The sequence below is a fragment of the Pseudonaja textilis genome, chromosome 1 (genome assembly GCF_049901715.1).
Source record: "Pseudonaja textilis isolate UNSWEBS1 chromosome 1, rPseTex1.2, whole genome shotgun sequence".
NCBI lineage: Eukaryota > Metazoa > Chordata > Lepidosauria > Squamata > Elapidae > Pseudonaja > Pseudonaja textilis.
Genome location: NC_141990.1, coordinates 271,776,528 through 271,788,954, shown reverse-complemented (window position 1 = coordinate 271,788,954; position 12,427 = coordinate 271,776,528). Strand labels below are relative to the sequence as shown.

Genomic DNA, 12,427 nt, shown 5'->3' with positions numbered 1-12,427 from the left:
TTTTGCAGAAGCCAACGCCAGAAGGCAGATTCTGCACACGGAGGCACAGGTAGCTCCAGAGTGCAGCAGTGAGAGGTTAACCTGTACAAAGGAGTACAGAGAGGCAAGTGGAAACGTGCAGGCCAGAGTGGTGGAAATCCATCAGGCGATTTGATGCATTCCAAGCGAACTGTCAGTTGCAAAAATGTTTACACTGGTTCTCGTTTCTGTAGAGGCCGCTAACTGGGCTGTAGCAGCATGCCCGCCTGTTTCGCCAACTGCTGTCACTGCCAAAAGGCATCCTGAGGACAGAAGCATTAGCACATAATGGAGAGGATGCTCCATCTGGAACCGGCCCACTTGGAAGCCTAATACCTCAGCACATTGTGTTGGATTTGATTTCTCTTCAGAATCATCTTAGGAAATAAATGAAGCTGAGTTGTCATTGTGTGGCAGAATGGTCTTGTTCTTCAGAAGCTTTACTTTCATTTTTGGAGATGTGTGAAACTTTCTTTTGCCCACTGACACAGCATAGCTCTCATCTAAAAGTATATGCATCTGACTTGGATCTGTAGGAAGTTAGCACCCACCCCTCTCCTAGAAAAATGAAATATCCTAGGAAATATTAAAAAGGCAGGATATTTCCCCTAAAAAGAGTAGAAACTCTGAAACAGAAACTCACCCCTACCTTTGCTAATGGACCATTACTCTGGCTTAGGCCAGTCTATTTTACATAACAAAGATCTAGAATCCAGATAGAATTATAATAAGAATTGCCCAAAGCCCTTTCCAGCAAGCCTCAACCAAACCTGGAACTTAGGACAGCTTACAGAGATGCCCCTGCATGGCCCCATGGGAGTCTGACAACCAATCAGAATACAAGCTCAAATTCAAATCCCAACAGAGGGTATAAAACAATTGCACTCTTAGCATCTTGCCTTTTTCCCTTCTTTTCCTTCATCCAACATCTTGAAGCATGTGATCGTTCTTTTCACTTTGGAACTCCAAGCCACTTGGTCCTGTCCACCATTAAACTATCTTTCCAAACAGCCTCCATGTTTCCAGTGTCTTTTTCCCCACTTGAACTGAACCCAGAAGGATAATTCTTCCAACAGATCTTAAGCAGAAGATAGAAAGATAGTTAGCAACATCCTTTTCTATTTTGCAGTACTTGTAAAGAAGGAGTAGAAACACAGAGCTTGCAATGGGCGTAGAGACAATTGCAACAGGTTTAGAGACAATTGAATCCAAACTTCTGTGCAGTGCAGGATTTCAAATGAGCACAAACCTGAAAGAAGTCAGGCTAGTTTTTTTCTGAACATATTCAACAAATAATTATTTTATTTTATTTGCCTTTGAATCACTTTTGACTTCCGGTGACTGACTGAACCAGGCCTTGTAGTTTTCATGGCATGGTTTTCGGAAGTAGTTTGCCATGGCCTCCTTCCTAGGGTTGAGAAAGAGTGACTGGTCCAAGGTCACTCAGTGTCTTTGTACCATGTCTCCCAGTTCTAACCCAATGCCTTAACTATTACACCAAGTTGGCTCTCCAAATAGGTATTCACTTCCTCCTTAAGTAATTAGTTCCATTATCAAACTGTTCCGATGAGGAAGTGCTTCCTAACATGCAGCTATGATCTGCCTTCCAAATCTGTGGAAACTGGATTTCCATAGACAGACCAAGGAAAGCCTATAAGAACATAAACAATGCTACCAATATAATCCATTTGTGTTAAGTTTGGGTAATGAGAGGCTGAACCAGAGCATGAGTGCAACAAATACTTTATTGTAATAATAAAGGACTGAACGTGCTAGCCAAGCCTGGAACTGGCTCGCAGCGATCAGCAACTGGTTGGACCCGCAGCCTGCTTTTATAGCTGGCTGCTGGGGAGAACCAACCAATGAACGAGGGGGCAGCCGCCCCGCAACGCGAACGGACCTGAGTGGGAACTCCTTAGAGTTCCAGGGACATAACAATTTGATTTTTGCCTTAGGGTCAGTTTATTTGGGCTGATAGTGTGGAGGATGTTTGTCTAGTATGTTATACTGAAGCACTGCTGGAATATTTTAAGTTGTATGATATTATGTCCTCCAAATCTGTAGGGATGCAACACTCATTCTGTTTGGGAATAATGAACGACATAGCCCAGCATACCTGAATGATATGAAATTATAAAATTATACATTTTATAATATATATTATAATAACATTATATATTATAAATTTATGTTATATATTATTTATATGATTATTAAAATATATAAATTATGCTTTTAGTTATAGTAAAGCAAAAATTATTCTGCAAGTGTAGCTGTTTCGATCCCGCTTAGAACCCTGTTAAAGGATCAGAAGTTTGGCTTCTATTGTTTTAACCTTTATTACCGTAGATATAGATACGTTTCCATAGTCTCAGTGTAGTTTTGGCCAACTCAGATGCTAAGCAGAGTTGGAACAGGTTAGTAGAAGGGTCATTCTGCAACCAAGTTAAAATATTTCTGGAGAACAGTGCCCAGACACCAGAAAGGAACACGGCGTGCCTTAAAGTGGCTAATAGAAATAGTTTTGGGAGAAGAGAAAAAATATTACTTTAAACTGAAACAGTAAGATGACTCTGCTCTGGGCTGGAATAAGACAAAGGCAATTTCATGTGATTATTGGTATTTAGAAACAGGTTCTGGGGTCTCTTTGTACCAGTTAAAGGATGTTAAAACAGGCATTGAGGCACAAGCAGAAAATTTCAAAATAAATAAGCCATTATAATGAAAACTCCATAGAAGTTTATATGATAATTTTGGAACACTTATTTCATCTTGATTAAATTGCTGGATTCTCTGGATGTCTTTGAATCAGTATGTGCTAGAGAGAGCAGTTAATCAAACCCTAATACACTGGATGCTTTCATGTGATTTTTTTCAAAGAGAAGAGATGCTTTGTTTGTGAAAAAAATGATATTGTGGCTATGAAGAAAAAAAAAGAAAAAAAGGAATTGTGTCTATTGGATAGAATTTCAATACCCTCAAAGCATTTTATCTTACTCTACTTTTTTTTTTCTGTTGCACATCTATAATACAAAAGCTTTGACACCAAGGTGTTATCTGGAACCGAATACAGGCAGAGTTGGACATATCAAGTTTCAAACAGTCCCAAAGCTTTGACACTCCTTGCATGTGATAATGAGGCTTCACCCTCATTTGCTCAAAATAAAGCAATTAATGTTTAATCCCATTGAGATGCAATTAGGCTTTACGCATTATTATTTTTGAATTTAAGTGTAAACTGAAGGCATTCTTTTAGTGTTTAATGATACTGAAAATACAGAATCAGATCATTGATCAGTTTTATTTGAAGCTATTTGTTGTCAAGGACAGCAGCTCTGCAAGTTTGCCAGCAGAGGTCTTCCCTAGCTTTTTAGTTAAGAAGTAATTCTGGCTGCTTTGCAAATGCAAAAATATATCTCCTGTTATTTAGTCTCAGATTACGCATACAAACAAGCAAACATGTACTTATAAGCTGCTTGTTGCAAACACAAAAGCAAGTTGAGGCAACATAGCAAAAATGGTCAAATGAAAAGAGAAAAAGAAATCAAGAAATAATGAAACAACAATACATGTTGTGGAAGAATAACAAAGAGGAAAAGATTGCATATCTAATGTGGATTTACAAATGACCTTGCCCCTGAGGCTGCTGGACAAACTGTTTTTAGAGCTTTCCTCAAAGGCAGGATCAGAGAAATGCATCCCATGGGAGAAATGATATTCCTTTTATTTGGTAAATATAAGTGACCCTTTTTTGTGCCCCCACCCCTCCACAATCCTCGAAGTAAGTATGCAGATTCTGAGACAGAGAACTCTCTGAGATGTCCTTCAGGGTATTCAGTTTCCAGATCCTCCCATGCAAAACCTCAACTGACTGGAACGGATGAGGTGAGACAGTTCAGAAAGCAAACAGTTGGGGGTTGGAGCAGAAGTAATTGCCCTCCATATACAGATGGTCCTCGACTTCCGGCCACAATGAAGCCCAAAATTTATGTTGCTAAGCAAAACATTTGTTAAATGAACTTTGCTCTGTTTATGATCTTTGTTGCCATAGTTGTTAAGTGAAGCATTGCAGTGGTTAATTTAGTAATAGCAATAGCACTTAGACTTTTATATCGCTTTACAGTGCTTTACAGACTTCTCAAAGCAGTTTACAGAGTCAGCATCTTACCCCCAACAATTTTACTGACCTCTCAAGGATGGAAAGCTGAGTGAACCTTGATCCTGGTGAGATTTGAACTTGGAGGCAGCCAGCAGTCAGCAGAAGTAGCCTGCAGTACTGCATTCTAACCACTGTGCCACCACAGTTCAATACGATGGTTATGTGAATCTGGCTTCCCCATTGACTTTGCTTGTCAAAAGATGATCACATAACCCTGGAAAACTGCCACTGTCATAAGTAAACATCTGAATTTTGATCATGTGATCATGGGGATGCTGCAATGGTCATAAGTATGAAAAATGAAAAATGTGAAATGTGAAAAATGATCATGTCACTTTTTTCAGTGCCGTTGCAACTTTGAACAGCCCCTAAATGAACTGTTGTAAGTTGAAGACTATTTGTATACTTATTAGAAGTAAAGAATCAGATTATCAATTGCACCTATTTAATATAATATTTAGTCTAACTCTGATCTGAACTTTTCAAATACTTTTCGATCACATTTTCAGTTTAGTACCCTCCAGATCAGGGGTTGCCAACCTTTTGGACCTTGGGGACCACCAATCATAATTTTAAATCCCACAGACCAGAGACCCTGGGAAAATCCCCCAAAAAGTCTGCAGAAAAATTCCCCATCCCGTTTCCCTACCGATCAATCATTCGTTATTTGGGATCACAAGATACCATCCCCAGCTCAGGGTGGGGGAGAGAGAGAAAGAGAGAGAGAGAGAGAGACTTTTGGCTTCATGCAAGGAAAACAGCAAAAGTTTTTCTCTCCCCCAAATTCTGCCAGAAATGAGTCTTAGTGACACTTGTCACACCAGCACAGCCTCTTGGAGCAGGATGCCTTGCAGGGTCCCAAAGACTCATTTCTGGTAGAGTTTGGGGAAGAGAAAGAAAGACTTTTGCTGCTTTCTTTGTGTGCAGCCAAAAGCAGAAGAAAAGTGGAAAGAAGCAGCCCGGTGGCCAGGCCAGGCGCATGGGATGAGTGTGGCAAGTTCCCCACCTCCGCCCTTTCCTCCCTCCCCTCACTACCTCATGTTGTTCGCAATGCAAGCAACACAAGCCTTGTATTCCCATGCAGATTAATTGCTTTGGGGATCAATTGCTTTGGGGGTGCTTTAGAAGTGACATTTATCTGAGGACCACCAACATTTTCTTGCAGACCACCAGTGGTCCCCGGCCCACTGGTTGGTGACCACTGCTTCAGATGGGCTGGTTCATTCCACTTAGTGCAGTCACCAGAATTGCACTATAATTTGAAATAGAGTACACATATGGAGACTGGGGTGTAGCAGAAAAAAATATTGCTTTAAATTATTTTAGGGTAGGAAGATCCTTTATACATCCATTCATTTCTATACTGTTAATATGTATTAGACATCCGGCAGCAAATTGGTCTCAGAACAATACAAAATAAAAATACAAAATATTATATAGGTCAAATAGTTTGCAAGAATGAATAGCACATGCCATTCTCATTGGGTGTCCCATCACTGGAGGTGGATCATATAGAGGAGGGGTCGCCAACCTTTTGGACCTCAGGGATCACCAAACTCATAATTTTAAATCCCAGGGACCACTAACCAGTTCTGTGGGTGTGGCTTGGTGGTCATGTTACTGGCTAGGCATGGCTTGTATGTAAATATTATAAATATTTATATAAATATTGATTTTTTTATAAAAAAGAGCAACTTTTACCCAAAATCAGGCAAAACAGGCAGGCAGATTGAGTTGCTCACAGAATCATTCAGTGATCTATCTATCTGCCATCAGCTAGCTCAGTCTGTCACATAAAACTTGCTTGCTGTGAGTCTGCACTGAATAATAGAACCTTCGGTCCTAAGGGAGGTTCTGCTGTGCTTGAAAGTAGAGCCAAAGATCTAAAGACTAGCTAGAAAGCAAGAAATCCATCCATTTCCTACTTCCTAGCTAATCTAAATCTCCCGGCATAGCAGAACAGCTGCTGGCGATGATAGGAAAAATAGCAATTTAGCAGGCAAGTTTGCCAGGTAAGGCGTGAGTGGGCGGGGAGGGTTCCTGCGGGCCATGTGGGTGGCGCAGCCTTGTGTTTCTGCACAGCCTGGATTAATTGCTTTGTGGGGGGTGCTCTGGGGGTGAGATTTCGCTGCGGCCCACCAAAATTTTCTTGTGGCCCACCAGTGGGCCGCAGCCCACTGGTTGGTGACCACTGATATAGAGAACTTTTCTGTCCCTGACTTGCAGAGACTGATTTCAGCATATGCTTGTACTCAGCAGAACTTTGGACTGAAAATATACTAAATATACCAAAAGAGGAATTATTTCAAATAAGAGAGAGACCAGCTTTGGGAGGAGAAAAAAACAATCTTTTGGCATCTTTATGTTTATTATTACATAAGTTTTCATGGATCACAGTTCATTTTATGTAAAAAATACAGTCTCAAGAAATAAGTATTGCAAAGCAGCAGAACTGCAGGAGATTTTTTATCCATTTTCTCATGAATTTAACAGCAATCTAGGTTTCTTGGCACAAGATATAGGTCAACCAGTTCATCTGTGCATGGATATTGGTGTCATATTTTACTGCATTGTTAATGATTAAAAATAATCATTAAGTGTCAGTTAATATCCTAGCTGCAATATTTTGCTAGTGGCCAAATATTTGCCATAAAATATTAGTCAAATCGTTGCTATGTCATTCTGTCTCGCAAAGGAGGAAGTGGACTTATTTTCTTTTTTTTTTTTGAACAAATTTTATTGATTTTCCAAAACAATACACAGACAAACAAAACATAAAATATAATGACATAAGAATTTTTTTTTTCTTAAAAAGCCAATACTTTAAAGACAGAATTATTCCAAGTTATCACATTTCCAAACAAGCACAATTTGATATATATATTTACCTTATCTGTTCATCTTCATATCTTATCCCAAACTTCTCTTTATTACTTCTTTTCCTTCTATTTATTCAAATTATGTCTCTTTAACTTTAGATTAAAGTTAAAGTTAAAGAAGTGGACTTATTTTCTATTATCCTTAGAACCAATGAATTAAAATTATAAGCACAACCAAATTGCAAGGTTTAGATGAGACATCAGAAGGAACTCTTTGAGCTGTCAGTCAATGAAACAAGAACTCGGTGGTGACTTTCCTCTGCCAGAGGCCTCAAACAAAGGATAGATTGTCATCTGTCAAAGATTCTTTAGTAACTCTTTATTGTCCCTTTCAACTTTATAGTGCTGCAAGTTTCCAAATTGCATTCAAAATTATACCCCTATTCTGTCAAATCCATCACAGAACTGTTACCAAACTAATTCAGACCAGTATGCATATGGATTAGTATAAATATACTCTGTTTGGCAATGGGTAATCCTTTATACTGTGAGTTGACCTCTCTGAGTTTGCTTATTTTTTTGCAGCGGTTTCATTACCCTAACTAGGTAACATCCTCAGGGTTGGGGTCATATTGTTTAATCCAGTGGTGGTATTCAGCTGGTTCGCACCGCATCGGGAGAACCAGTAGCAAGAATTTGGCGTGGGTCGCTGAACGGTAGTAAGTTCTGGCTGGCCACGCCCTCCACCCAGTCACCCACCCACCCACCTGCCTGACATTCGCCTAAGGTATTTCTCCCCCCCCCCAATAATCAGCTGTAGATAAGATCACCTGTGCCGGGATTCCCCTTGCCGAGGCCAAAAATGGAGGGAGGAGCTTAATCCCGCCTCCATTTTTTGCCTTCCAGAGTCCCAGAGGACCCTTAGGGGAGCAAAAACGCCCCCCCCCCTGAGGCTTCTCTGAGGCTAGTAAGCTCCCAAAATGGAGCTTGGAGGGGTGCTGTGCGCCCCTCCCATGCTCTGTTCCTTTTCTTCCAGAGCCCCAGAGGAGGCTTAGGGGAGCAAAAACACCCTCCCTCAGAGGCTCCTCTGTGGCTAAGAAGCTCCCCAAAACGGGTGGGGGCTGCAAAAAGAAAAGCCACACACTCACCCAGTCACATGGCCATGCCCACCAAGCCATGCCCACAGAACCGGTAGTAAAAGTTTTTGAATCCCACCACTGGTTTAATCATTGCTTTATATGCTACGTGGGAGTTGTCTCCATGTAACACAATACTTCCAACCATATCTTTTATGACCACTTACCTTCCTCCTGTGTAGGCTGGTATATCTTTGTAACATCAGATTGTTTATATATCATTATACCTTAAAATATATATTTGTAGCTTGCCTTTTAGTTTTTGGGTGGGCCACACGGTAGAGTTCAAATACAAGAGTGAATAAAGTGTTTTGGGGATGACTTTTTATTCAAGTTTTCAGACTGAAAGATACAGAAAATTGGATCTTGATTCTTATATATGAGCTGCAGTTCCTCTAACAATCCTATATTTAGTCTTTAACGAAGTATGAAAAAGAAAAGGAATTGGAATATCCTTTAATACCAGACCATCTTTCATATCATCCTATTCCTCATCATTTGAACAATGTTTACCATTTTTCAAACCATCTTAAGTATTTATTTATTTATTAGATGTATGTCCTACCCATCTCATTTAGACAGTTTTCCTTTGGAATTCTTTCCCACCAACTTCAACAGCACTTCTACTTCTGGCCCCCATTTCCATCAGAAGAAGTCACATGGCCATGCCCACCAAGCCATGCCCACAGAACCGGTAGTAAAAGTTTTTGAATCCCACCACTGGTTTAATCATTGCTTTATATGCTACGTGGGAGTTGTCTCCATGTAACACAATACTTCCAACCATATCTTTTATGACCACTTACCTTCCTCCTGTGTAGGCTGGTATATCTTTGTAACATCAGATTGTTTATATATCATTATACCTTAAAATATATATTTGTAGCTTGCCTTTTAGTTTTTGGGTGGGCCACACGGTAGAGTTCAAATACAAGAGTGAATAAAGTGTTTTGGGGATGACTTTTTATTCAAGTTTTCAGACTGAAAGATACAGAAAATTGGATCTTGATTCTTATATATGAGCTGCAGTTCCTCTAACAATCCTATATTTAGTCTTTAACGAAGTATGAAAAAGAAAAGGAATTGGAATATCCTTTAATACCAGACCATCTTTCATATCATCCTATTCCTCATCATTTGAACAATGTTTACCATTTTTCAAACCATCTTAACTATTTATTTATTTATTAGATGTATGTCCTACCCATCTCATTTAGACAGTTTTCCTTTGGAATTTTTTCTCACCAACTTCAACAGCACTTCTACTTCTGGCCCCCATTTCCATCAGAAGAAGAAAATTAAAGCAGGATAAAAAATTGGTCTACAGTGTCTAAATATCAGTAACATTTGATTAGCATAATGAATATTCAAGCACATTAATAAAGCACAGGAATCTCTTATTCCTATTGATGGTGCAAAAACAGTCTTAAGCTTTGCAAGAAGAAAAGAGTTCAGATGATTAAAATGACTATTTGAAAAAGAAATTAGAGGAAATGAATGCTATTAATGTGTTTCCTATGAGGGTCTGTCTATCTATCTGTCTGTCTATCTATCTATCTATCTATCTATCCATTCATCCATCCATCCATCCATCCATCCATCCATCCATCCATCCATCCATCCATCCATCCACTGCTCTCTACATAAAATAGTCTATCTTAACTAAGGTTTTTAATTACATAAAATGCTTTATCCATGCAACAGGTGACAGACAGACAAGCAGATATACCACTTTCAGTACAGTTAATAAGAGCCTTTAGATTGCAAAATTCTTTCAAGGCATTTGTCAGGTGTTTCCTATCAGGAATGATCCCAGGAATTTATGTTTCACTGTTGATCCATGAGGATCAATGATGAATTTGTCTCCTGTCTCTTGATGTACCCATGAGATTGAGCTGATAGGGTGAATTGCTGCTAAAAAGCCAGTGGCTTTCAGAATGACAGAAGGCTGATGCCAATTGTTCTGCAGTGCGTTGTTTAGACAAGCCACTCTTGCCTGCAGCAGTGCCTAAAGGATGGGTGGTCACAGAAATCATTACCTCTTGCTGAAATTAGGAAGTTATTCAACTTACTGGAGAGAAAGGAGGAGGAAAGAAACAAGATCTGTGCAGTTAACTAGAATAATCCCAGGGCAGTTTAAATAATACTTGGTTGTTTGAATATGAAAATCTGACCGTATAATTTTTATAAGTAATTCTACAACTCTGTAAGGAAGGCCAATATTATTATTGCACTTCATCCAGATGGAAGGCAGGAAGTTTTGAACTTCGGTAAGTACTAGTCACAGCTGTATGGGTAGTCCTCGGTTTACAACCAGTCACTTAGCAACCATTCAAAGTTACAAGCTATCTAAAAATGGAGACTTACAACCTGGATCCAAAGGACTACCTATATTTCTACCAAATATGTTCTACCAATATGTAATTCTTGTGGGCTTTTGGTTGTCAAAACTATAATAAAATTTTATCTCTCCTTATACTATAATACAGGGGTCCCCAAACTTGGCAACTTTAAGACTTGTGGACTTCAACTCCCAGAATTGAAGTCTGGGAGTTGAAGCCCACAAGTCTTAAAGTTGCCAAGTTTGGAGACCTCTGCTATAATATATCCAGATTCAGTCAAAAAACAACCTGGGCCAGTTCATTGAGAAAATCTCCTACTGAATTTGTACAACTGTATTTCCATCTGATGCCTTGGCAAAATCGGTTGATCTGTAAAATACTGTTTGCATGCTTTATGGATAATGTGGTTATAGTAGGACAATTCTTTTGTTCACTGTATTGAATGATTGTTGCACTTCTTTCCTTCTTCTTTCCCTTCAGTGAATTGAACTTCTAATTTCAACTAGAAGTCATGACTATTGTGTGACCATCCACTAGTCACTGCTACAGGCAAGAACAGGTAACCCCAGGATACATCATGGCAAGATACATCATTGGATCGGCACGATGTAAAAAAGATGTTGAGACTCTAGAAAGAGTGCAAAGAAGAGCAACAAAGATGATTAGGGGACTGTCACTGGAGGCTAAAACAGTTGCTGAACTGGGTATGTCTAGTCTGATGAAAAGAAGGATTAGGGGAGATATGATAGCAGTGTTCCAATTTCTCAGGGGCTGCCACAAAAAAGAGGGAGTCAAGCTACTCTTCAAAACACCCGCAGGCAGGACAAGAAGCAATGGGTGGAAACTAATCAAGGAGAGAAGCAACTTAGAACTAAGGAGAACATTTCCTGACAGTTAGAACAATTAATCAGTGGAACAACTTGCCTGCAAAAGTTGCACATGCTCCAACACCGGAAGTTTTTAAGAAGAGATTGGATAACCATTTGTCTGAAGTGGTATAGGGTTTCCTGCCTAAGCAGGGGTTGGACTAGAAGACCTCCAAGGTCCCTTCAAACTCTGTTATTCTAAGACTCCAGGCTCTGGCATGACCATTCTAGTCCACGTATCATGCTTTACTCCAGAAGAGTTAGCTTCTCTAGATTCAAAGGATGCCCTTCTAAGAGGGGCTTGCCAATGCTTCCATTTTATGTGATGTCAGGTCGAAACAGTGTCATTTTCCCACATATATTTTAAAAGCACGTCAAGTTATTTAAAACCTCGCTTTGTATTGCTACTTTATGATTATGATTGTATGCTGTGTTTATTGTTATTATTGCTCCTGGTTTTCCTGGGTGTTGCGCTGTTCTCTATATTGGCTTTTATACTGCTTTATTTTTTAGTGTCTTTTAACTGAATACATAGTACACAGGGAGCAACTGCTATTAGCTGTAAAACTGCCATAAATAAACGAACATTAAACAGACCTTCTTTAATAAACTCGGGGCATCCTCTTAGCGTGGATGATAGCAAAGTGACCTTCTCCATCTGCCTCTCCACCCTTTTATAGGTCCCTGCTGAAACTATCTCGCCACTCCCTTTGAGGATTGCCAGAGTTCTTAATCTACTACTATGCTTCAGTAAAAGGAAGGAGGAAAAAAAAGAAAGAAAGAAGAAAGGAAATGAAGCTGCAACTTATTTGCTGGGAAAACCTGCCACTGCTTTTTCTCTTCAGATCAGTGAGCAAGCTGGAAAAAGGAGCTGGCCAGTCAGCCAATGATGGCCAAAGCAGGCGGGTCGCTGGGGACCTATTGCTAATGTAAACAAGGAAGCCACCTGATGTGACTGGGTCAGATAAGACAGTCGTCACGTTAAAAGCAGGTGTTTCCTGCACAAAGTCCTTTCCAAGTTCCATCTTTAAGTAAAAACAAACCCAACCAATGCTCAGGGATAGAGTCTGGGCTACGTGGGCCTGGA

The 12,427-nt window shown here is 39.7% G+C and overlaps 1 long non-coding RNA gene across 2 annotated transcripts in view; it reads left to right on the top strand.

The window, feature by feature from the left end:
* Positions 1-999, top strand: part of LOC148128209 (uncharacterized) — a 40,343-nt gene extending 39,344 nt beyond the window's left edge. For both annotated transcript variants that reach the window (XR_015741469.1, XR_015741466.1), the window contains one exon: positions 213-999. This is a non-coding gene — a long non-coding RNA (uncharacterized LOC148128209). The remainder of the gene's footprint in view (positions 1-212) is intronic.
* Positions 1,000-12,427: the final 11,428 nt, after the last annotated feature.